The sequence below is a fragment of the Siphateles boraxobius genome, unplaced genomic scaffold (genome assembly GCF_051911475.1).
Source record: "Siphateles boraxobius isolate OS27281-9 unplaced genomic scaffold, OSU_SipBor_1 16, whole genome shotgun sequence".
Classification (NCBI taxonomy): Eukaryota; Metazoa; Chordata; class Actinopteri; order Cypriniformes; family Leuciscidae; genus Siphateles; species Siphateles boraxobius.
The window spans coordinates 11,514,801-11,540,169 of record NW_027508766.1 but is presented as its reverse complement, the minus strand read 5'-3'; the positions used below and the strand labels follow the sequence as shown (position 1 = coordinate 11,540,169).

The 25,369-nt window shown below is 46.7% G+C and overlaps 1 long non-coding RNA gene across 2 annotated transcripts in view; it reads right to left on the bottom strand.

The window, feature by feature from the left end:
- The window catches only part of LOC143739258 (uncharacterized), a 626,344-nt gene that overhangs the window by 539,287 nt on the left and 61,688 nt on the right, over positions 1–25,369 (bottom strand). The gene's annotated exons all lie outside the window — the stretch shown is intronic.

The following is a 25,369-nucleotide window of genomic DNA, read 5'->3' as shown; positions in this document are numbered from 1 at the left end:
GGGAGGTCGGAAAACTCCCAGAGAGAAGTGAGGCATTTACCACTTCTAGGAGATCTGCTTCTAAGCTGTGTAACACATTTTTGAAAAAAGATGTGGGAAGTGCGTCAAGGGCGTAGGTTGATGTTTTTAGGTGCTGTACGGTTTCTTCCAAAATTTTGCCATCAATTTCTTCGAAATCAGACATAGTGGCTACTTTCTCGTGCTGTTGTCTGATCTGCCTGACCCCAGCGCAACTCAAGGATGAGCTGATCACCTTTCTGATATTATTGATTTTCTCAGAGAAGAAGGAAGCAAACTCACTGCACTTTCTCACTGAGAGCATTTCACTGGGAATCTGGCTTGGGGGGTTTGTCAGTCTCTCTACAGTAGCAAAAAGAGTGCGCGTGTTGTTTATATTGCTGTTTATAATATTCGAGAAGAAAGTCTGTCTAGCTTTGCTTAGTTTGTTATTGAAAGCATGGATGCTGTCTTTGTAGATGTTATAATGGACTACAAGTTTTGTCTTCCGCCACATGCGCTCTGCTTTTCTGCATTGTCTTTTCATATTTTGCACTGCTGTTGAGTTTCTCCAAGGTGCTTTTTGACTGCCACTCTTCTTCCTGACTTTCACAGGAGCAATATCATCAATTACACTCTTAACTTTTGAGTTAAAAGAATCAAGGAGAAAATCAACAGAGTCAGCAGATATGCTTGGTGTTAAAGATATAGCCTTCATAAATAGTACACTAGTGTTCTCATTTAAGCATCTCTTCTTGACAGAGACAGATCTAGCTTCAATGGCAGGAGAGATCAATATATCAAAGAAAATACAAAAATGATCAGACAGTGCTACATCCTTAAAGGGGGGGTGAAATGCTCAGTTTCACTCAATCTCATGTTAATCTTGAGTACCTATAGAGTAGTATTGCATCCTTCATATCTCCAAAAAGTCTTTAGTTTTATTATATTTATAAAAGAAAGATAGGCTGTACCGAGTCTTTCCGGAAAAACCCGAGCGGGTGGAGGGGTTCTGTGTGGGCGGAGCTAAATAATCACGACACGAGCGCGCAAAGCTTTTGCGTTGAGAGCGTCTGGAAGCTGTGAGTGACATCCGAAAATAAACCATGGCTAACAATCAGATTCAGCCAATCATTATATAAAGAAATAATTAAATAAATAAATACCATGTGGTTCTTTACTGGCAACATGACTTTCAGAATAATAACCTTGCTAGACTACAATCAAATAGTAATCGTTCATACAGAACGCGTTTTTGCTCACAAAAACGTGAGATGGGCAGTGAAATGGGTGAAAAACATAAGGTCTCGAGTGTTTTTTTAAAAATAGAAATGATTTGAACTTGAGCGCAGTGTTTTTAGAACACCATGTCATGCGCGAGTTTTACAACATTTGTGTGTTGTAAACAGACAGACTGGTTTATGAGGACATGATTTATTTTTACAATAAACAAACTGACACCTACAGTGGCCAGCTAAACAAATGTATTTAAACACACACCATACATCGCATGCTCCATAGATACATTAACTGTATGTGATCATGTTGTTTACTTTCTGTGCTTACACGCCGATAGTTAACAACTCACAGACATTTGAAGCAGTTTTACTCACCGCCTGCGGTTCCAAAGCACGACCGTGAACCTTTATCGTTGGGACTGCTCCATCTTTGAGTATTAGGCGACCTGCAAATCCGGCGTTGAACTGGGCCTTGTTTATAAAACTATTACTGTCGAAATGAAGGGAACAAACAAAAACACTTGCACAACTCCGTTGCTGCTCTGGAAAAACAAAATCCATCCACAGGTCCCTTAACGCTGGGTTCTTTGGAAATTTGTGCAATGTTGTTTTGCCCTGGCAACCAAAAACACACTTTTTTGGTGCCATTTTTTTAATTGCAGCGCAGCCGAGCCCAGAGCTCTGATGGGCATAGGCGTACTCACGCACGCACTAGGCTACAGATGCGCGCGCGCCCTTCCGGGAGAAGTGCCCTTAAGACCCGTATAAGGAAATTCCGGCGACTCTGACGTCACACAGGCCCGTATTCGAAAAAAACTTTCCGAAACTTGTGACAAACCGGAAGGAGTATTTTTGGAACAGAATTACTCCATCAAACTTGCAACTTCATTTTTGAAACTTTGTCCATGTTTAGCATGGGAATCCAACTCTTTAACAGTGTGAAAAACTCACTATGCATGAAACGACTCGGTTACTAACGTAACCTCGGTTCCCTGAGAGGAGGGAACGAGTATTGCCTAAGTAGCTTACGCTATGGGAAAACTCCTTTTCTCGAGAATATTGAAGTCTTTATGTAAAACGCATTGCAGCTGCACAGCTGACAGCAATGAACGAAGGCAGCTCGGTCATTGGCTGTGCTGTGGCAACTTGCTCGAACCAATGACGGGGCGACTCTGAATGCGCGACCAATGAGCGCGCTTCGCGCCCGCGCGCGTCAGAGCCCGCCAAGATGGGCGTGGCCAAGAGCTATATATTGGGCGCCCCGTCATGAGAGTTCTTTAGGTTAAAACGACTGAAGCGAACTAACCAAGCACAAGCACGGCAGCTTACGCAATACTCGTTCCCTCCTCTCAGGGAACCGAGGTTACGTTAGTAACCGAGTCGTTCCCTTTCGAGGGGTCTCTCCTATTGCGTAAGTAGCTTACGCTATGGGAACACCATGCAAAACGCCGTGCGTGCTGAACTTCGCCTTATGATAGCCAGAGGCAGGTGCCTGAGCTAAAAAAGCAAAGTTATCATCCAACTAGCCGGCAGAGGCGAGCTTTATATGTGGGAAAGAATACAGAGCGGCTAGAAGGCGCTCAGTGTGACACAAGCACATACATAATCTAGATACGAACTCGTAGTTCAACTAGCATCATGCTGATAGTACATTGGAATGCAGTGTCGGGACCAGGTTGTAGAACCTGATAAATGTGGACGGTGAGGCCCAGCCTGCCGCCGCACAAATATCCTCGATCGGTATCCCGCTCGACCATGCCCAGGAAGAAGCCACACTCCTGGTGGAGTGTGCTTTGACTCCCCAGGGGTATTGAAGTCCCTTAGCTTCATAAGCCAGCGCTATAGCTTCAACTATCCAGTGAGAGATTATCTGCTTTGAAACGGCGGAACCTTTCGTACGGCCGCCAAAGCATACAAACAGTTGTTCTGTCTGTCTGAATAGGGCAGAACGCTCCAAATACACTCTGAGAGCCCTAACGGGGCAGAGTAGATTAGCTTCGTGTTCGTCTGCTGGGGACGATAGCGCAGTTAGGGAGATAACCTGTGCTCTGAAGGGAGTGGTGAGCACTTTAGGAATATACCCATGTTTCGGTCTAAGGACGACCCTGCAGTCGTTAGGTCCGAATTCTAGGCAGGCAGCGCTTGTCGAAAGCGCGTGCAGGTCGCCCACTCTCTTGACCGAGGCGAGTGCCAGCAAGAGCGCAGTCTTGAGCGAGAGCTGTTTAAGGTGCACGGTTCCGAGTGGTTCGAACGGAGGCCCTTTAAGAGCGTCTAGGACAGTAGCTAGGTCCCAGATCGGCACTGAGGGGGGGCGTGAAGGGTTCATCCTCCTAGCGCCCCTTAGGAAACGAATAATTAGGTCGTTTCTTCCCAATGGACGTTCCATTACAGGGTCGTGTGATGCTGTGATGGCCGCCACATATACTTTGAGCGTGGAGGGGGCGCGGCCCGCCTCCAGAAGCCCTTGTAGAAAAGCGAGTACGTTCGTAATCTCGCATGTTTCAGGGTTCAGGCCCTTGGCATTACACCAGACACGGAACACTTTCCATTTCTGGGCATATAAGCGTCTCGTGGAGGGCGCCCGCGCCTCAGCGATGGTTTTTAGTGCTCCGCTCGTGAGGTTCCTGGGAACCCGTTGAGGGGCCATGCATGAAGGGCCCACAGATCGGGGCGGGGATGAAATATCATCCCGTTGGCCTGACTGAGGAGGTCTGGCCTCAGTGGAATCGGCCGTGGTGCAGATTGCATTTGCATCAGATCTGGAAACCATGTTTGGTTCTTCCAGAGTGGGGCTATCAGCAGCACTGCGTTTTTCTCCTCTCTGACCCGACTGATGACCTGCGGTAGCATCGCGATCGGGGGAAAGGCATATAAGGGACGGCTCGGCCAGCTCTGGGCGAGCGCATCCATGCTTTTCGTGAAGAAAAGAGGGCAGTGCGCGTTCTCCTTGGAGGCGAAGAGGTCGATCTCCGCTTTGCCAAAGGTTTTCCATAACCAGTGAATCGTCAGCGGGTTGAGAGCCCATTCTCCTGGGAGAATTTTGTCTCTGGATAGCATGTCCGCCCCCTGGTTCAGGGCACCTGGCACATGCGCTGCTCTCAGCGAGCGCAAGTTGTGCTGGGACCATAAAATGAGTCTCCTGGCCATTGAATGCATGGAGCTCGACCTGAGTCCACCCTGGCGATTTATGTACGATACTACCGTCATGTTGTCCGTTCGGACCAAGACGTGTTCGTTTCTCAGCTGTGGGAGCAGGGCTCTGAGAGCCAAAGCGACCGCTTTCATTTCCAGACAGTTTATGTGTAGGCGCTTCTCCGGGTTTGACCAAAAGCCGGAGACAGGCCTGCCCTCGTAAAGGGCCCCCCAACCTATTTTGGAGGCATCTGTCGTTATCATCTTTCTCCTTGTGTTCACACCCAGACTCACGCCTGACTGGTACCAGTCGGCGGCTTTCCAGTGCGTCAGGGCTTTTATACAGCCGTGGTTCGCTCTGATTAAAAGGTGGCCCGAACGCCACGCGTGAGTAGGGACGCGGCTCTTGAGCCAGCGTTGGAGAGGGCGCATATGCAACAATCCTAGCTGGAGTACGGCCGATGCTGAGGCCATGAGACCGAGCATCCTCTGAAACCGCCTGACGGGGGCGAGCGCGCCCGCTCTGAATGATGTTGCAAGGCGCCGGATGGTGAGCGCGCGCTCTGATGAGAGACGCGCTGTCATTTGCATCGAGTCTAGAACTATTCCCAGGAAAGAAATCCTCTGGCTGGGAGATAGTATGCTTTTTGCAAAATTGATTCTTAGACCCAGGCATTCTAAATGGCTGATAATCCAAGATCTGTGTGTTATTAACTGACTCTCTGATTGTGCTAGAATCAGCCAATCGTCGAGATAATTCAGTATTCGCACTCCCCTTCGCCTTAGGGGGGAAAGTGCTGCATCCATACATTTCGTGAATGTACGGGGAGCCAGGGACAGGCCGAACGGAAGTACTGTGTACTGGTACGACCGTCCCTCGAAAGCGAATCTCAGAAACGGCCTGTGATGAGGCGCTATTGGAATGTGAAAGTAAGCATCTTTCAGATCCACTGAGAGAAACCAATCTCCTGGGCGTACTTGCGCGAGGATATGCTTGGTTGTTAACATTCTGAACGAGCGAATCATTAGTGCTTTGTTCAGGTGTCTGAGATCTAGGATGGGGCGGAGACCGCCATCCTTTTTCGGGACGAGAAAATAGCGGCTGTAAAAACCTGCCTCGCTCAGAGAGGGGGGAACAGTTTCCACACCGCCCTTTTCTATTAGTTTGCGCACCTCGGTGCGTAGAACATGTGAGCACTCTTTTCTCACTTTCGTCTCGACCACAGTCGTAAAACGTGGTGGTCTGCGAGCGAACTGGAGCGAGTATCCGTGCTTTACTATATTCAATACCCATTTCGGCATATCTGGAATATTTTCCCATGCCGCTGCGTGTACAGATATGGGCTGAATACAGGCTAGGGGCGGGCCGCTGTGACGCAGGGACCCGGCCAGCGAATCGCCTGAGCTCATAGCTCTCAGAGGCGCGGGCGCGCGCTGAGCAGCTGAGTGAATGGGCGCGTGTGTGATTACAGCAGCGCGCGCTGTGTCTGTAAAACTCGCAGCCTGGGCTGGGGTTGTGTTTGACACTGTAAGGACAGTGTTTATAAGTGGGGGTGCATAAACAGTGGTAGGCACACGCGTCACTTTTATAATGTTTCCCGCTTTTACTGGGGATGAATTTATAACTGTGTGAACAGTGCTTGTGTGTAGTGGTGCGTACATGACCGTAGGCACGTGATCTACATTCATTGGGTGCGCAGCTTGAGCTGGGAATGAATTTGGCACTGTTTTGACAGTATCTGGGAATGCACACTTTGTGGACATGTGAACCCTTAGTGACACAGGCAGAAAAAGACTCTTTTTGTGTTTTCTGTGCGTCGCCGTAAAAACGGCGTTTGTTTGCAGGTGAGCGAGCTCTGTGACTGGCCCATTGACTGCTGTATGAACATATCCAGCCGCCTGTAAGGGGACTGGGTAATGCTTGAGCTTTTGCAGAGAGAGTGGTCCGGCTTTTGCGAGACACGCACTCTCTCTTTTCATTCTTGTGGCTAGGACGGCTTTCGAGGCTCGGGGTTCAGCACAATCTTGGGCCGAGGACCCCGTCGCTCAGAAGGCGGCTTGCGGTTGTGAGAGCGCAAGCGGCGTCGAGCGTCAGCCTGAGGCGCGGGCTGAGAGGCGGTGGGGGCTGTTCTAGCCCGCTGCGGCTGCGGCGGCCTCTGTCTGCTCTGCGATGAGCTGGAGCGCTTGGGCAGGAAATGCCGCATAGCTTGTGAAGCATTCTGGGCCTCAGTGAAGCGTTCGGCGAAACCCTTAACCGCCGGTCCAAACAGCCCGCTGGTGGAGATAGGCGCGTCGAGAAATGGCGCCTTATCCGCGTCCTTCATCTCAGTCAGAGTCAACCACAGATGGCGCTCGAGAACAGTCAAATTAGCCATGGCAAGGCCGATAGACTGGGCGGTGGCCTTCGTGGCTCGCAGGGCTATGTCAGTCGCGCTGCGTAGGTCCTTAAAGGCTTCGGGTTCGGGGCCAGACTCGTCCATAGAGCGGAGAAGCTTGGCTTGGAACACTTGAAGTACCGCCATAGAGTGAAGCGCTGATGCAGCTTGGCCGGCGGCGGCGTAGGCGCGACCGGCGAGAGCTGAAGTAGTGCGGCAGGGCTTCGAGGGGTGGGAAGCTTTGGCTTTCCATCCGGTGGTGGAGGGCGGGCAGAGATGATTGGCCACGGCCTCCTCGAGGGGCGGTGTTCCCTCGTAGCCTCTTTCCTTCGCGCCGTCCACAGAGGAGAGCGAGGAAGAAAAAGAAGGCTTTAGGCGCACAGAGTGGGGGGCTTTCCACGACTTGGTGAGTTCGTCGTGAACTTCCGGGAAGAAGGGAGAAGGCCTTTGCCGAGGGGCCTGCTGGCGCCCCTGCAGAAACCACTCATCCAGTCGGCTCCGGGTTGGTTCTTCGGGAGAAGACCAATCGAGCCCGAGGTCTTCCACGGCCTTAGAGAGAACGCGGATAATCTCGCTATCCATGGTGGAGCCCCCGCTCGCGCTAGCTAGCGTCGACGGGGCGGGGTCTAGAGTGGAGCCCGGCCAGTCGTCCGATGCAGCGTCGATTGACAAGCTGTCATCCATTCCCCCGTCGTCCTCGGACGCGCCGAAAGTCACAAGGCCCACCGCTCTGCTAGAGGGGTGTGGGTCCGGCTGGGTGAACTGAACCGGCGGTGGGGAAGGCAAGAGCGGCGGTGAAGCACGCGGAGACTGGCTCGGCGTGACGTCACTGAGCTCAGGTTCAGGAAGCCTCTGTGAGCGGCGCTTTTTCTTAGTGCGCGGCTCGAACAGAGGGATGGCGGGGATGGCGGGGATGGGCTCGCTCACGGCGAAAGCGGCGAGGCGAGCCCGCAGTGCGGAGAGACCCAGGTCGTCACATTCGGGGCATCCGCCCTTGGTCAAAGCAGCTTCTGCGTGGTCCCGGCCCAGGCAGCGAGCGCAGATGATGTGACGATCCCCGTCCGGGAGAAGGTCTCTGCACGACGCGCAGGAAGGCATTTGAAACAACGCCTTGGAAAATTTGCTCTTTTACAAGTGTCGCAGAGCGAACAGATGTAAATACTTGCGTGAGCAGTACGCCGGATGGCTCAGTAGGATCGCGTTAGAAGGCGGCTGAAGGTGCCGACGTCCTCGTAGCAAATCCCGCTGGTATGCTTTTCGACGGCGAAGCTTCAATAATCCGGAGGATCCAGCGAAGAAGGTGTTCGCTGAAGGAGATTAAATCTAAAGAACTCTCATGACGGGGCGCCCAATATATAGCTCTTGGCCACGCCCATCTTGGCGGGCTCTGACGCGCGCGGGCGCGAAGCGCGCTCATTGGTCGCGCATTCAGAGTCGCCCCGTCATTGGTTCGAGCAAGTTGCCGCAGCACAGCCAATGACCGAGCTGCCTTCGTTCATTGCTGTCAGCTGTGCAGCTGCAATGCGTTTTACATAAAGACTTCAATATTCTCGAGAAAAGGAGTTTTCCCATAGCGTAAGCTACTTACGCAATAGGAGAGACCTCTCGAAAGGGAACAGCATTTCACCCCCCCTTTAATAACAATTGATGAAATGTTTAGACCCTTACTGATAAGTAAATCTAGAGTGTGTCCACGATTATGTGTGGGTCCATGTACATGCTGAGTCAGATCAAAAGTTTTTAAAACAGTTTTGATTTCTTTTGCCATATTGTTTTCTGCATTATCTATGTGAATGTTAAAATCTCCAGCAATGATAAAGCAGTCAAACTCTGAGGAAATTGTTGATAACAGTTCTGTTAAGTTCTCAGCAAAAGCTGGAGAGTATTTTGGAGGCCTGTAAACAATGATAAGTAAAATGCGTGGAGCACCTTTTAACACAATACCCAGATATTCGAAAGACGGGTAATTCCCAAATTATATTTGTTATTAAACAATAAAACAGACTTACCCATTCCATGGTCAGAAGGTCAGCTTTAATCTGTTCACAAAATCAACTGTGAAAAAATCTAAAAAGATCAAAGTAAATTTCAGAAAACTCACTGCAAGGGTTTCGGCACCATCTGTAAGAGTGGATTTCCTACAGGGGTTCAGGCTGCAAGACTGCCGAATGACTAAAGAAACGTTGTCAACAAGATGGTAGAAAACTGTACATATCTTGTCTATCACCCACTGCTACTTATACCAACGGCAGAAATAACCGCAGTTACAATAGCTAAATATGTGGGAGAGTGTTGCTAAATAGAGTGATGATATTGTATTGCAATAGCTAGCACATAGGTATCACTTCAAAGTCAAGAGGAGGTAAAGAGAGAGAGCCCCAAGAAAAGGACCCAGAGAATAAAAGAGGAGAGAGCCCCAAGAAAGGGACCCAGAGAATAAGAGAGGCAGAGCACAGTTACAATCTTCTTTTATCCTTTCCCTGACCTATGTAACTTTGACCCAAATGTGAGACGTTCAAACTAACCAATCAGATAATTACAACTTCCCCCATTGTACTAAAGGTGTGATAATTCATAGACCCCCGAAGTTAACACATCTCGGCCTACAGGCCTTGATCACTATCAGCCCCTCTGTGCCTTTGGAAACTCCAAATGGTCCTTGTGGTAGAAAGAGGGGGTTGGAAAATGTATATCTTGGGATTATTTTCAATCATACACTAGTATACATGTCAACTCTCCCATATTTCAAACCCATCTCCCGCCCCCCTCCTATTTTGTTGTTTCTCCTGGGAAACTCCCTTAATTTGTATGCCCTACATTTGTGTTCATTAAACACTTGGCCATTTCAAATGTACTGCCTATTTCCTCTACACTTCTAAAAACACACCTATCCTGTCTGAGAAGGATAAAAAACACCTGCTATGTTAAATAGTAGGGCTGGGACGGTTACCGCATTACCGCAATACTGCGGTCACGTGACTCCAACCGCGGGTCTGAGCTCGTCACCGTCATCACCGCAAAAAAACAAAACAAAAAAAAACATTGGCCTGCACATGTGTGCACCGTGCAGCACGTTGTGTCTAATGACATTGATTCATTGATTCTAATGACATGGATTATGTCTAATGATATTGTGTCTTACATGGATTCAAGGTTTTCTAAACAAAACTTATCATCAAAAGATGGAGCAAATCCATTCTTTCGCGAGTTGGGGAGCGCAATGTTCCATTGCACATAATAACATTCTATTCGTATTAGAGATGCGCGGATGGGCTATTATTAGGCCTATTTCATCCGCAACCGCATCACAAAACTCATCACCACCCGCACCAAAGTTTTTTGATCAATTTTCGAAACCGCTTCCGCGGCGCTGACTGTTTTAAGGTCTATGAGCAATGCGAGGCGCTCCTGCCGCGAGGCTAGAACACTCTTGACTGTTCTAGAAAGAACACTGATCCAATGCAGCAAAGATATTTAAAGGCTAAAGTCCCTAGTATATTGGCTATGTTGTATCCCCAGAATATCAGCGGTGAGCTCCGTCTCCGATCGGTGCACAGGGATAAATATAAATAAGTAAAGCCTATACGCACATCGGGAAACCTGACTTTACCTGACTAGGCTACTATAGACTAAAATTTTATCATTTCGTTTTGAATTTTGTTTAAAAGTAGACATTTAGGCCTAGCCTACGCCGAGTTTCGGTTCATTTATGAGACGAGCTCCAGTTCACGCGCAAGAGACCGCACCGGCGCTTCCACGTCCTCCTGATTATATGTCTACTATATTTGCTTCTTATTTATTAATTCCAGGCATTTAGTTAATGAAACAGTGATTAAAATTAAGGTACAATTTATACAAAACGGTCAAAGCGGTTTACCGCCATACCACGGGAAAATCTTGCTTTCATACTGCCCCAGCCCTATTAAATAGCCAATCACACAGCAGGAAGCAGAACAAAATGAGAGAGATGATTTTCTTTTTGAATACCCACAAAAACTTTGAAATGAAAAGTGTGTGCAGAGTGTTTCCCCATTCTTTGTGGGAACATATTCTTTCCCCAATGTATATTTCTTTGAAACGTTTCATCACAAAACGGACTGTAGTAAAGTTTAAAGTGGCAGAACAAACAAAATGATAAACAGAAAACAGCTTTGTTGACTCATAAAATGCAACCCTGACCCTGTAAAATTGCTCTCTGGAGCACTTTATTATTGAAGCTTCAAGGAGAGTTCCTGTGAATGTCAAGAGTATCAATATGGCAAATTTAGTAATTGACTTTACTGTCTCAGGTCAGGAAAAGAATGCCATTTGTCAACATGATGACATTTGCAGAGAACATTCCTCTCTCCATCTCTCTCTCTCTCTCCAGCTACTGCATATGGCTTGCATTCCAATGATCTTTTAAAGAGGCCAAAGCTTGCATGATGATTTCCAAATAATTGTTCTTAAGTTAAAAATAAATACTTGAGTGTTTGTCTCCATGGAGATAACTGAACAGAAAGATGAAAAAAAATAAAGGAAAAGGTCCTGCACATGAATAATCATAATAATAAAAAATAAAACAAACTGAAAATTGCAATAATATAAATATTTTATCTAAACGAATTCTGAAATAATGAGTACATTTTTACATATTTTACAACCAATTAAAGTTTTTATTTTCTGATCCTTTTGTTTCTTAACTGGCAATATAAGCTAGAACAATTTAGGCCAACTATAAATACGAGACAAATTTTATCTGTGGGAGCAGCAGACAGATCTCTGTGCATATGCAAAATAACCCCTGGGGGTTTCTTATTCACACATTCAGCGTGATCACTGAGATGGGATACATCATTTTGAGTGATGTGCTTGTACCTTGTGTGTTGCACACTAAGATATCTCTGGACCTTGCTGATAATTCCCTCCACATCGATCTTCGATGACAGCCTACGTGATGTTTACAGATGAGATTATCGTAATGTAGTCCTAGAGTTTTGGTGAAAGTTGGAACTGCATGATAATATAATCACATTTGAAATGTGTTGGTGCGAGTGCATATTGTACTGCTTTTCATATTGGTTCATATTTTCATTTTACTGTGAGAACAAAAGCATTTATGAACAGAAAAAGTAAGAAGCACATACCCAGACAATTATATTATATAATGACCTCTTCTTTTCTAGGAGCCATTGACAGAATCAGGCTGAATTTCTACCAAGAATTGTAGCAAGGGAAATATTAATAATTAATCATAACTTGTTATTATTAATAATTAATATTTGAATCAGTTAATAAAATGTATTTGATGTTGCAAAATGAATACCCCAGTCAACTAACCTGTTCGTCCAGCGATTAATTATTTGCGATTTTACTGTAATTATTTATTAATTTTAAGAACTGTTACTGATTAGGGACTCCAGTATATGAGCATGAAACACGTAACTTGAAACTTTACGTGTGACATGAACAAGACTTTATTAACTAGACTAAACACTTAAAACTACTTTAAAGTCCCTGTAAAGTCAAAATTAAGTATGTGTTCTGAGTTTGTCACACCACAGAAAAATGTGTTATTAGCCACCCAGCCAAACTTGAATGATAAAAAAAGCCGGCAAGTACATAAAATAAGGTATCAAAATCTTGAAGAAATGAGCAGTAGTCTCTGCTCTCAAACGCTGGGGGCGTGTCCGCTGGCTGTCCTGTAACCACGCCCACTCGTGGGAAAGCTGCCATCGACTTACTGTGGACTACCTACTATAAATACTGTATAACATAAGCACACCACACAAGGCAACTTACACTCATTGGTGGGCACGCACTGCCGATGATGGCACCAGTTGTCGGCGCGACGGGAGGATGAAGGCAGAGGCGGGAGATAAGTTAGTCCATTCACCAGTAACGGCGGATTATCAGTGAATCCCAATTGTCTCCGATGAAAGTTTATAAAACTATCCCGTGTAAAATGATCACTACAGAGTAGTGTTAGTTGTGATCCTCAGCTCTCTATTAAGGTGGCTCTTCACAAAATTAATCCACCTTCTTGATGTGATTGTTTTTCGGAAATTTAAATAAGGACACCGATTTGTTTTGTACATGATCGCATCCAGGTAGTACGCATTTCCGTGACAAAGACATAGCTAACTAGCTAACTGTAGGCTGTAGTAACTAATAATAGTACTGACAGTAACTCGCGATTGAGCGCCAAACTGATGCGAATGTGCTCTATTTATATTGTTAGTGGAGCGGCCAGCCTCAGGGGCTCTAGTGCGTCATCAAGTAGGGGCGTGTCCAGGAGCTCAGGGGCTCCAGTGCGTCATCGAGCCCTGCTTTAGACCCGCCCAAAAAATCCGGAAAATAGCAATGGTGAAAATCTGTTTAACGGTATAACTCCACAATTCAGAACTTCACATTTCACAGTCTTTGTAATATGTTTTAGCAATACATTTCGAACATTTATAATGTGTTTAGAATTTTTTTTTTTTAGAATTGCCTTTACAGGGACTTATAAGTATGCTATGCCTTTAAGCAGTGTTGGGCAGTAGCGTCACTACAAGTAGTGACGCTACTAGTTTAACTACATTTCTCAGTAGCGTGGTGGTAGCGTCGCTGTTTTCTGAATCAAATAGCTTTTCAGTAGCGAAGCTCTTTTTTTGATCATGTAGTGCGGTAGCGTCCACACAAGCTAACGTTACATTTTCCCAAGCATTTCTAAAGCTCAAGCTCAAATCGGAAATACAACTGCTAAGTATCACTGATGCTGGATCATTTAGTGACGGTGACTTCTTCTTCTTCTTGTTTTACGGTGGTTGGCAACCATAGGGCCTTATGATTTCATTAAGTTACCGCAATACGGAAAACATGGACTGAATTGCGATATCCATGCATAAAAACAAAATTTACTGTATAACGCGGAATTTCACGGAATTTGTCAGATCTTGGATGAAAAGAAGGTAAGTAGCCTAAACTTAAATAAAATCGCGATATAGACTAGTGTCTGTGAATATTAAACCACTTAAAGACTATTTAAAAAGAAATCATGCATGTTTTGCGTGTCTCTGTGAATGAATGGCTCAGACGCGCGGATTCATTTACCACACACTAAGCACCCATGACGCTTGCGATGTTTTCAGTAATGGATCGATGAACTTCATCTATACACAGCCGCTCTGAGAGTCACTTTAGCAGCATTTTAGCTTGATTTGAGAAAAACTATCGTCATATCAAAAAACAACAAAAAAACAGAGACTCAAAGGTCTAGCTACATGGCAACCTGTCAAAATAAAAGGTTGGTTTTAACCTTTGAAGAAAGTTTTGCTTAAATCATTAGGCCTACATTTTAAATAATATAAAACTATTTTATAGAGCCCTTAAAATGTAATTTATTTAAAAATGTTAATAAATTATTGTTAAATTATATACATTTCATGATTTCAATTAATTACACGTTTTTTATTACTAAAATGTTATTTAACCATTAAAATGGGAGTCCAGAAATATGAAAACAAAATAAACCTGAATTTGGAATGTGGGAAAAAATAAAACGGATTTCATAGGGCCCTACAAACCAGCTTTTTGGTGCATTACCATCACCTTCTGCTCTGTATGGTGTGACATCACGTAACAGTATCAATCCTTGGGCTGACACGTGAAAAATGGAAAAAGATGCACACACTCTTGAAACCTGGTTTTGTTATAGTTTTATATAGTTATATGGTTTTATATAGTTATGTTTTTTTTTTTGTTTTTTTTTTTTTTGTTGCCAAATTGGTTTGGAACAGTTGTTGAATAAACAATTGAACTGACAAATTATGCCTGCCTATATGTTTGATTGACAATTTTATTGATCACTGAGATAGCACTGACTTGGAATTAAGTTGGTTCAATATAAAAATTAAATTTGAAAAATTAGCTTTAGATGTAGTAAACTACTTTTGCCATATTGCTGTAGCTTAGCTTGCTACATTTCCCAGGGTGGTAGCTTCAGTGTACAGAAGCTATATTTAATGTAGAGTAACTGCTAGCTTAGCTCACTACAACAACAACATGTTTATTAGATCCAATACCCACTAAACTACTGAAAGAAGTGTTACCTGTAGTGAAAGAGCCTCTTCTCAATATTATTAACTCGTCTTTATCTTTAGGTCATGTTCCAAAAATATTCAAACTGGCAGTAATAAAACCTCTCATTAAGAAACCGCAATTAGATCCAAATAACCTAGCAAATTACAGACCCATTTCAAATCTTCCATTTATGTCTAAAATACTAGAAAAAGTTGTGTCCGCTCAATTGTGCTCTTTCTTGCAAGAAAATGATATCTATGAAAAATTTCAGTCAGGATTCAGACCGCATCATAGCACAGAAACTGCGCTAGTTAAAATTACAAATGATTTACTTTTAGCTTCTGACCAAGGCTGTATCTCAATACTAGTTCTACTTGATCTTAGCGCTGCGTTCGACACTATAGATCATAAAATACTCTTGGATCGACTACAAAACTACACTGGAGTTCAGGGACAGGCATTAAGCTGGTTTAGATCGTACTTATCGGACCGTTATCATTTTGTCTGTTTAAATGGGGAAAAATCGAAGATAACGCCAGTAGACTATGGAGTGCCGCAAGGATCGGTGTTAGGCCCTCTGCTATTCTCAATATATATGCTGCCACTTGGTAATATTATAAGAAAACATGGAATTAATTTCCACTGTTATGCTGATGACACTCAATTATATATTTCATCACGACCAGATGAAAACACTAACTCATCTAAATTGACAGTGTCTCAAATATATAAAATGCTGGATGACGTGTAATTTCCTGCTATTAAATTCAGATAAAACGGAGGTATAACTTATTGGTCCAAAAAACTACCCACAAAACCTTGTACAATACAACTTTAATTTAGAAGGATGTCCTGTTACTTTATCCACTACAGTAAAAGACCTGGGTGTTATACTAGACCGCAACTTGTCTTTCGAAAATCATATTTCATATGTTACAAGAACAGCCTTTTTCCACCTTAGAAACATTGCTAAGCTACGTAACATGCTATCTGTTTCTGATGCAGAAAAGTTAGTTCATGCATTCATGACCTCGAGATTAGATTACTGTAATGCTTTATTAGTGGGCTGTCCTGCATCCTCAATAAACAAGCTACAGTTAGTGCAAAATGCAGCTGCTAGAGTTCTTACTAGGTCAAGAAAATATGATCATATAAGACCTATTTTATCATCTCTACACTGGTTACCTATTAAGTTCCGTATCAATTACAAAGTACTATTACTTACGTATAAAGCCCTAAATGGTTTAGCTCCTGTGTATTTAATGGACCTTCTATCGCCCTACAATCCATCGCGTTCTTTAAGATCACTGAATTCGAGGCTTCTGGTCATTCCTAGGATATCTAAGTCCACTAGAGGAGGGAGGGCGTTCTCGCATTTAGCTCCTAAACTCTGGAATAGCCTTCCTGATATTGTTCGAGGCTCAGACTCGCTGTCCCAGTTTAAAACTAGATTAAAGACGCATCTCTTTAGCCAAGCATTCACATAATGCTTACCTTTTAAATCCACTGTTGAATCAGATCGAATGCATTAATATTCTGAACAGAAGCTATGCTAATTATCTCCCATCTGCTTTTCTGCTGTTATCTCGGGACGCTAGTCCCGAGGTAAATAGCGTTCTCTTACGAGAGGTTCTCTCGTATTGCGTAAGTTTAGCTTACGCTACGGAAAGATTCATCTTCTCGAGATACTGAAGCCAAAAAATTATCCTTAATTTTGTATTCCTTGTCAACGCAGTGCAGCAGCTAGCAGACCTAGAGCAGGCCATCTCGCGTGCTCATTGGCTGCCCTGCGGGCAACTGCTGCAGCCTACCAGTGAGCCCGGCGTGACGTCACGCCCAATGAAGGGCGCCCGCGCCTTCATAGCGTCACAGCCCGCCAGAATGGGCGTGGCTTAGCGTATAACACTCGGGGCTGTAGGCTGAATTCCCTGATTTTCGTCTCTTCAGCGAGCTCTTCACATCGCTGGATCTGAGAGAAGCCACCGCCGCCGTCGAACAGCGGACAGCCAGCTTAGGAGAGCGCTGAGGAAGCCGGCCGTCTTCGCCACCTTCAGCCATCCGTGCGAGCTACGCTATCCGGTGACGTATCCTTTACCTTGCTAAAACCTATTCTAAAACCTATTCTAAAAGAGCAGCGAGTGTCTTTTTTAAGACGCCTCGCACTTCCGGCTGTGAAGCGCTTCCGCTGTCGACCCTGCGGGCTCGACTCGAAGCCTTCAACACCCCCCGCCTCTCCTCACCGACGCGCAGCTGCCGCTCACGAGCCTCACTGCCGTCGCATCTGAGAATGAGGCCGAGGGACACGTACGAGCACGCGGCTAGCTCTCTTTACGTTACAAGAGAGCTACCCCGCCCTCGTGTCCCCGTTCGCGCGTCATGCAGAGCCCTCTTGAGCTCTCTGCATGACCCAGACGGGCATCATCTGTGTTACATGTAGGTCCCGTGCCCACTACTCGTGCGTGCGCCCTCGTACAAACACTGTTCCAGTTCTGCTCGACCACCGAGCACGCGGCTAGCTCTCTTTACGTTACAAGAGAGCTACCCCGCCCTCGCGTCCTCGTTCGCGCGTCATGCAGAGCCCTCTCGAGCTCTCTGCATGACCCGGACGGGCTTGCGCGCCGCCGTCGAAATGTCTCGCCATGTCAGTCCCCTTAGATAAGGCTACTGCAGTGGTGTATTTGGCAGCCAACGAGCCGGTAATGCAACCCGCTCGCCTGCACACATCCACCGTTCTCGAGGCGACCCAGAGAAATCTCAAGTGAGTATAATGTCAGATTAAGAATGTAAGTTACGTGCCCACTCACGAGCGCTCACGCTTACTAACAGACACATCGCCTCCGAAAAGGCGTGCGTGTTTGAGTTTATTCCCTGTCAGTCCCCTTCAAACAGGCTACTGCAGTGGTTCAATTAGCAGCCAACGAGCCGGTCTGTTGACCCTCTCGCCTGCACACAAACGCCGTTTTCACGGCGACCCAGAAAAATCTCAAATTGAGTAAAATGTCTGGTCCGGCTCATGCCGTCGGTCTTGTAAGTGTAATGAAAGTGCCCACGCCCCAGTGTTCACCACTACACATAAGCACTCCGAACCTCGCAGAGCACAATCTCATGAAGCGCAGAAAAGCCGCTCGAGTGTTGAATGTAAGAAATGTGTCCACAAGTCTGTGCCCACTATCTGCCCGCTCTGTTACACGATCAAGAAAGCAGGTTATGAATGTAAGTCTCGTGCCCGCCAGAGTGCGTTCACGCTTGCTAACACAAACCTCCCCCCGGGCTCCGCCCGCGCGTTTAAGCGTTATCACAAAACGCAAGGCATTAATAAAACGTTCCCCATCCATTATGATCGGGGCGTCAAATACACTTGTAAGTCTAGTGCCCGCGCTCACGCTTACAGGAAGCTTTTCCACCCGGAGCGCTGCTCGCGCGTCAAAGAGTGAAAAAAGAATGTTCCCCATCCCTTATGATTGGGACATCTCACATAAATCAGCCGGTCTCGGCTTTCAGCGAGCAGCCATTGCCCAGGAGCGAGAGCGCGCGCGCCGCGCTTTCGGCTAAGGGGTCAGTTTCACAAAAGAAAGCAGGTTATGGATGTAAGTCTCGTGCCCGCCAGAGTGCGTTCACGCTTGCTAACACAAACCTCCCCCCGGGCTCCGCCCGCGCGTTTTAAGTGTTATCACAAAACGCAGGGCATTAATAAAACGCTCCCCATCCATTATGATCGGGGCGTCAAATACACTTGTAAGTCTCGTGCCCGCGCACACGCGCTCACGCGCTCACGCTTACAGGAAGCTTTTCAGCCCGGAGCGCTGCTCGCGCGTCAAAAAGTAAAAAAAAAAAAAAAAAAGGATGTTCCCCATCCCTTATGATTGGGACATCTCATATAAATCAGACGGTCTCGGCTTTCAGCGAGCAGCCATTGCCCAGAACCGAGAGCGCGCGCGCCGCGCTTTCGGCTCCGGGTCAGTTTCACAAAAGAAAGCAGGTTATGAATGTAAGTCTCGTGCCCGCCTGAGTGCGTTCACGCTTGCTAACACTAACCTCCCCCCGGGCTGCGCCTGTGCGTTTAAGTGTTATCACAAAACGCAGGGCATTAATAAAACGCTCCCCATCCATTATGATCGGGGCATCAAATACACTTGTAAGTCTCGTGCCCGCGCACACGCGCTCACGCTTACAGGAAGCTTTCCCGCCCGGAGCGCTGCTCGCGCGTCAAAAAATGACAAAAGACTGTTCCCCATCCCTTATGATTGGGACATCTCACATAAATCAGCCGGTTTCGGCTTTTCAGCGAGCAGCCATTGCCCAGAACCGAGAGCGCGCGCACCGCGCTTTCGGCTCCGGTTCAGTTTCACAAGCCCGCAAATGGCGATTTCCCCCCTAGCGGCTCACATAGCTGCGTGGGAAACTATCCCAGGGATTTCAGAATGGGTGTTGAGCACAATAAAGCAGGGCTATACACTTCAATTCATTCGCCGTCTCCCGCGCTTTCAAGCCCGGACCGCGACGATTGTGAATGCGTAAGTAGCACACCTACTTCACGCAGAAATAGCAAAGCTGCTGTGCAAAGGGGCTATAGAAAAGGTACCGCCTTCTCTGAGCGAGTCAGGCTTTTACAGCCGATATTTTTCTCGTACCCAAGAAGGACGGAGCCTTCAGACCTATCCTAGATCTGAGATATTTGAACTAAGTGCTTGCGAAAAGACCGTTCAAAATGCTTACGACCAGGAAAATCCTCACGCACGTTCGCCCGAGGGACTGGTTATTTCTCTAAATCTGAAGGATGCCTATTTTCAGATTCAGATAGTACCCCGTCACAGGCAATTTTTGAGATTCGCCTTCGACGGTCAGGTATATCATTACACCGTCCTGCCGTTCGGCCTGTCCCTGGCACCCTGTACATTTACGAAGTGCATGGACGCGGCGTTCGCCCCCCTGAGAAGTCAGGGGCTGCGAATAATGAACTATCTGGATGATTGGCTGATATTGGCACAGTCAGAGACAGAACTGCTATCTCACAGAACAGTGCTTCTCAGTCATCTGGAAAGCTTGGGTCTCACGATCAACTGGACCAAGAGCTCATTACTGCCCAGCCAGTCAATTTCCTTTTAGGAATAGCACTGGACTCGGTGACCATGACGGCTCGTTTATCGACACAGCGCGCGCGCCGTGTTCGCCACCTAGCCGCATCTTTCCAGAAGGGCAGCTTTCTCCCTTTGAAAACATTTCAAAGGATGTTGGGCTGTATGGCATCAGCTGCAGCGGTGCTCCAGCTGGGCCTACTGCGCATGCGCCCGCTCAAACGCTGGTTGAATGCTCGCGTGTCCCGCCGGGTGTCTGGCGGCCAGAAAATCAGAGTGACTCAGGCCTGCATAGCAGCTCTGCAGCCCTGGTTAGTGGCCGACTGGTACCAGCAGGGAGTAATGTTGGGAACCATCTCTTATCGTAAAGTCATCTCGTCAGATGCGTCCAACTCGGGTTGGGGCGCACTGTTCGAGGGCAGACCGGCCTTTGGCCAGTGGTCAGACCAGGAGAAGGGTTTTCACATAAACTGTCTGGAAATGATAGCGGTCGAGAACGCGCTGAAGTGCTTCCTCCCGTTCATACAGGACCAGCATGTTCTTGTCCGCTCGGACAACATGTCTGTGGTATCCTATGTAAACCGTCAGGGCGGTGTCAGATCCAGAAATCTCTGCAATCTGACGGAACGCCTCCTTATTTGGTCTCCGATGCACCTGCGCTCGCTGAGGGCGGCGCATGTGCCTGGCCATGTGAACGACGGCCCAGACAAACTGTCCAGGGACAACGTTCCCCCAGGGGAATGATCCCTGCACCCCAAACGGTCCAGAAACTGTGGCGCCTATTCGGCAGAGCGGAAGTCGACCTATTTGTGTCAAAAGACAACGCTCAATGCCCGACGGTCTGTTCGAAGGATGAGGATGCGCTGGCCCAGGTTTGGCCCAGCCTCCCGCTATATGCTTTCCCTCCGGTCTATCTGTTGCCACAGGTGATCAAGAGAATCAGGGAAACGCGCCACTCGGTGCTCCTCATAGCCCCGCGTTGGGAGAATCAGATTTGGTTCCCGGAATTAGCAGGGCTGTCACATACAGCTCCGTGGCCGAATCCGGTGAGGGCAGATCTCCTCTCTCAGGCTCGCGGCACGATCTGGCATCCCAATCCAGAGCGCTGGTCTCTGCATTTATGGTTGATCAACGGGTACTCGTTGCCCTGCCAGAAGGAGTGATGAACACGATCACGCAGTCTAGAGCCCCTTCCACGAGAAGGCTCTACGCGTCTAAATGGTCGGTGTTCTCTGGATGGTGCACCGACAGAGATCTGGAACCGCGGACATGCGGGGTGGCGCATCTGCTCACCTTCCTACAAGAGCTGTTGGATAAGGGAAGTTCCCCATCCACGCTCAATGTATACGTGGCGGCCGTGGCAGCGTTCGCAGAATCGACGCACGGCCAGTCATTGGTAAGACACGAGTTGGCCATCCGCTTCCTTAGAGGAGCTAGAAGGATGAATCCGCCGCGCCCCCCGTCGGTTCCCATGTGGGATCTTTCATTGGTCCTCGAGGCCCTGAAAGCTTTTCCATTTGAACCACTAGACACCGTGGGGTTGAAATATCTATCACTGAAAACCGTCTTTCTGACTGCACTGTCGTCAGTAAAACGTGTAGGGGACCTGCATGTGCTGTCTGTCAGCGCGTCGTGTCTTGAGTTCGGACCGAATGACTCTAAAGTCATCCTCAGACCTAGACATGGCTATGTCCCTAAAGTGATGGGCACTCCATTCAGAGCGCAAGTTATTTCGTTGTCAGCTCTCCCAGCATCTGACAGCGAAGGTGATGTGAATCTCCTCTGCCCTGTCAGAGCGCTGAGGTTTTACATTACGCGCTCCGCCTCCTTCAGGCGTTCGGAACAGCTTTTTGTTTCGTTGGTGGGCGCACCAAGGGTCTCGCCTCCTCGAAACAGAGCCTGTCCAGATGGATAGTAGACGCTATAGCGGCCGCTTACGCGTCAAAAGGTCTGCAATGCCCTCTGGGCATCAGGGCTCATTCCACGAGAGGCGTGGCCTCTTCGTGGGCATGGTCCAGTGGAATTTCTATCCATGACATATGTGTAGCGGCGGGCTGGAGCTCCCCGTCTACCTTTGTCAGGTTTTATAACGTAGAAGTTCCTGCCTTGCAGGCTAAACTGTTGTCAGTCTGAAGGAGAGGTGTATTCTGCCCAGATCTCCTGCTCAGATCACTCTCACATGACTCAGCTCTCCTGGTTGAGCTGCACTAAGTAGGGTATGTGCGATGTGCCTATACAGACCGGCGCGCTGCTCTGTATTCCCTATGTGTGCTTATGTACAAGTGATGGCCCGCGTGGCTGGCCACCTTATTTTTTCCACTTATGGGGTTCCCCTGAAAGCTCGGGGTCTCATGTGGATGCTTGGCGCGCACGGCGTTGACAAAGTGTTCCCGTAGCGTAAGCTAAACTTACGCAATACGAGAGAACCTCTCGTAAGAGAACGATACTCGGTTACTAACGTAACCTCGGTTCTCTCTAGAGAGGGAACGAGTATTGCGTAACCGGCCGTGCTCGCGCCACGAGCGACTTCGCTTCAGTCGACGAAAACCAGGGAATTCAGCCTACAGCCCCTAGTGTTATACGCTAAGCCACGCCCATTCTGGCGGGCTGTGACGCTATGAAGGCGCGGGCGCCCTTCATTGGGCGTGACGTCACGCCGGGCTCACTGGTAGGCTGCAGCAGTTGCCCGCAGGGCAGCCAATGAGCACACGAGATGGCCTGCTCTAGGTCTGCTAGCTGCTGCACTGCGTTGACAAGGAATACAAAATTAAGGATAATTTTTTGGCTTCAGTATCTCGAGAAGATGAATCTTTCCGTAGCGTAAGCTAAACTTACGCAATACTCGTTCCCTCTCTAGAGAGAACCGAGGTTACGTTAGTAACCGAGTATCGTTCGTCAGCTCCGGTTTGTATCCAGCCTCTCACGGAGACCTCAGATGCCCCAACACCTGCGATAAGATGACTAAACGCCTGTGAAGAGACGACTCGACGCCTGTGAAGAGACGACTCAACGCCGGCGATATGTTATGCCCTAAATTACTACATGATTAACTAACTGTATTTTTTTTTCTATGTACATTTCTAAAATGCACATTCTGTAAAGCTGCTTTGAAACAATAAGTATTGTGAAAAGGCGCTATACAAATAAATTTGAATTGAATTGAATTGAACTACATTTTCTAAGTACCTTGCCCAACACTGCCTTTAAGTGGTCATGTGATGTGATAGGGCCGGCCGCGTTTAAAGTCTTGCGGGCGTCAAAGAAACATGTTCTCGTTCTCCACTCGATGAATGAGTCTGTGTGTGAGGGTTCTCCTATACTGCCGCGTTGGAAGCAGTGGCGTAGACAGGGGAGGGGCCATGGGGGCACTGGCCCCCACCTTTCTACTTGTCTGTCACTCAAAAATTCAAATCATAATTTTTCAGCTTGTAGTAGAATAATTAATGATTCCGCGTCGCGATGCTTCTCAACGAGGACCAAGAATAGCGAGCTGTTTTCCAACGGAAAAAAACCACACGGTAAGTTGATCTATTTTATACAGCTTATTTTTTTCGATTAGCGAGTTGTTGCAGTGCTAGAGTTTGGTACCGTCTTTCAGTGTTAGTAATGACCAGGCTCAATGTATTCTCTTAGAGCAGACCAAGATAATGCTAATCACCGTATATACCCGAATATAAGACGAGGTTTTTGTCCTAAAAATAGGCTGAAAAATGGGGGGTCGTCTTATATCAGGGTACCCGCGGATCCTTAAAAAGTCTTAAATTAGATTTTTAAAATAAGGCCATAAAAAGTCTTATAAAGTCTTATTTTTACTTATGAAAGGTCTTAAATTTTAGATGACACTTCGACTTAGACATATCTAAATGTTTTCCAAATTAAAACTATCTAATTAGCGTAGTATTATTTTTTATTATTATATCTTTGTGGATTTGCTTGTTCACGTGACAATTCGCATCGCATTCGCGGCAGAATAACGTCTGTCTCCTACACGCGAGAGAGGAGAGAAGAAGAAAGTTGGCAAATGTCAGTTCAGTCGTAAGTTCATTGTTTATGTGCGTAAGATGTGTATTGTTTATTATGATATTGTAATCATTGTTTTAACGATGTACGAGGTGCCGTTTGAACGAATCGGTTGAATGAATGACTCCCTCAACTCGCTTATTAAGACAGGGACTTGCCGCCGCCTACTGGCGGTTTTAGTTTCAAATTTAAAGTACATTTTAAAGGCACACTGTGGAGGAATTATACCTTTATATAACAGCTTCAAAGTAATTTCGGTGGTAAACAAACTCATAGTAGGGCAAATCATCCTGGTAGTAAAGCTTGGGGGGGACGCCGCTGGAAAAACTAGCTATGTAAGTTTGAGAGGAGCGCCCCCGACAAATCTCGCGAGAATCACGACTTGCTTTACGGCACAACGTCACATACATCAACAAAGCACGCATTTCAGAATTGAATCTTGGCAGAGTAGACAAAGAAAACGCGGTCGGAAGAGTCAAGGAAAACAAAACTGACCGCGTGAGGAACCGGACAAGAGTCTCACTCGGCCAGGCTTTCACTCGTCGGCGAGAGCTAAAAATCAGCAATGGATGCAACAGCGATGCTGACCTGGCGTTCTTGTTGATGGACTAGTAGACATCTTCGGAGGCTATCTGTGCCTGTTCGATGTCCGACGCTTTGTAACGTGTTGTGTCAGGAGGAAAAATAGGGATAGCTCACAGATGAAGTTATTACAGAGGCCAGACAGACTCACAGAGGCAATTGGCATCTCACAACTTGCACTTTATTCCCCAATCGAACTTGTGTAAATGTCTGCACACGTTCTACCGTCCACAGCGTTACTTGATAAACAAAAATAGGATAAGAATGAGAATCAAGCAGAAATAACCCGGATACATGGGGTGTTCGAGGCGCGCATACAATACAGACTGCTGACAGTTCAATAGAGCGCGCAAAGCTCTTAAAGGGGCCACACCTTATTTCCACTGGTTACAGCTTCCATCCTACTGAACAGGTACCGGTATACAGGGGGAGGGGATCAGGCCGTGAGTGCAGAGACATCTCTGGTGAGTGGTATTTACGACAGTAACGTTAAATACAAGTACTCCACAGCGACTCAAGGGGTCGCTGTTTGACAAAAAACGGGATTCCTCCACAGTGTGCCTTTAATTAAAACGTTAAAATTAGAAATCATTTCATATTTAAATATTGAATATTGATTTAAAAAAAAAAACTATCTCATAGGTTTATTTATGCAATTGTAAATGGAGTGTAAATATTAATGCCAGTTCTGATGCCGCTTCTGTCACCTCTGCACTGCAAAGATGGATTTTGATTGAATGATTTAATTTGACTGGTAACGATGGTACTGTATAATTATTGTGCAATTAAGTATTATTGTATAAATAAGTATAATTACAGTATAATTTAATTTGAATAATTTTAATGTTATTATTTGACATAAAATGATTAATATAATTATGCATTTATATAAATAAGGCTCTTCTAT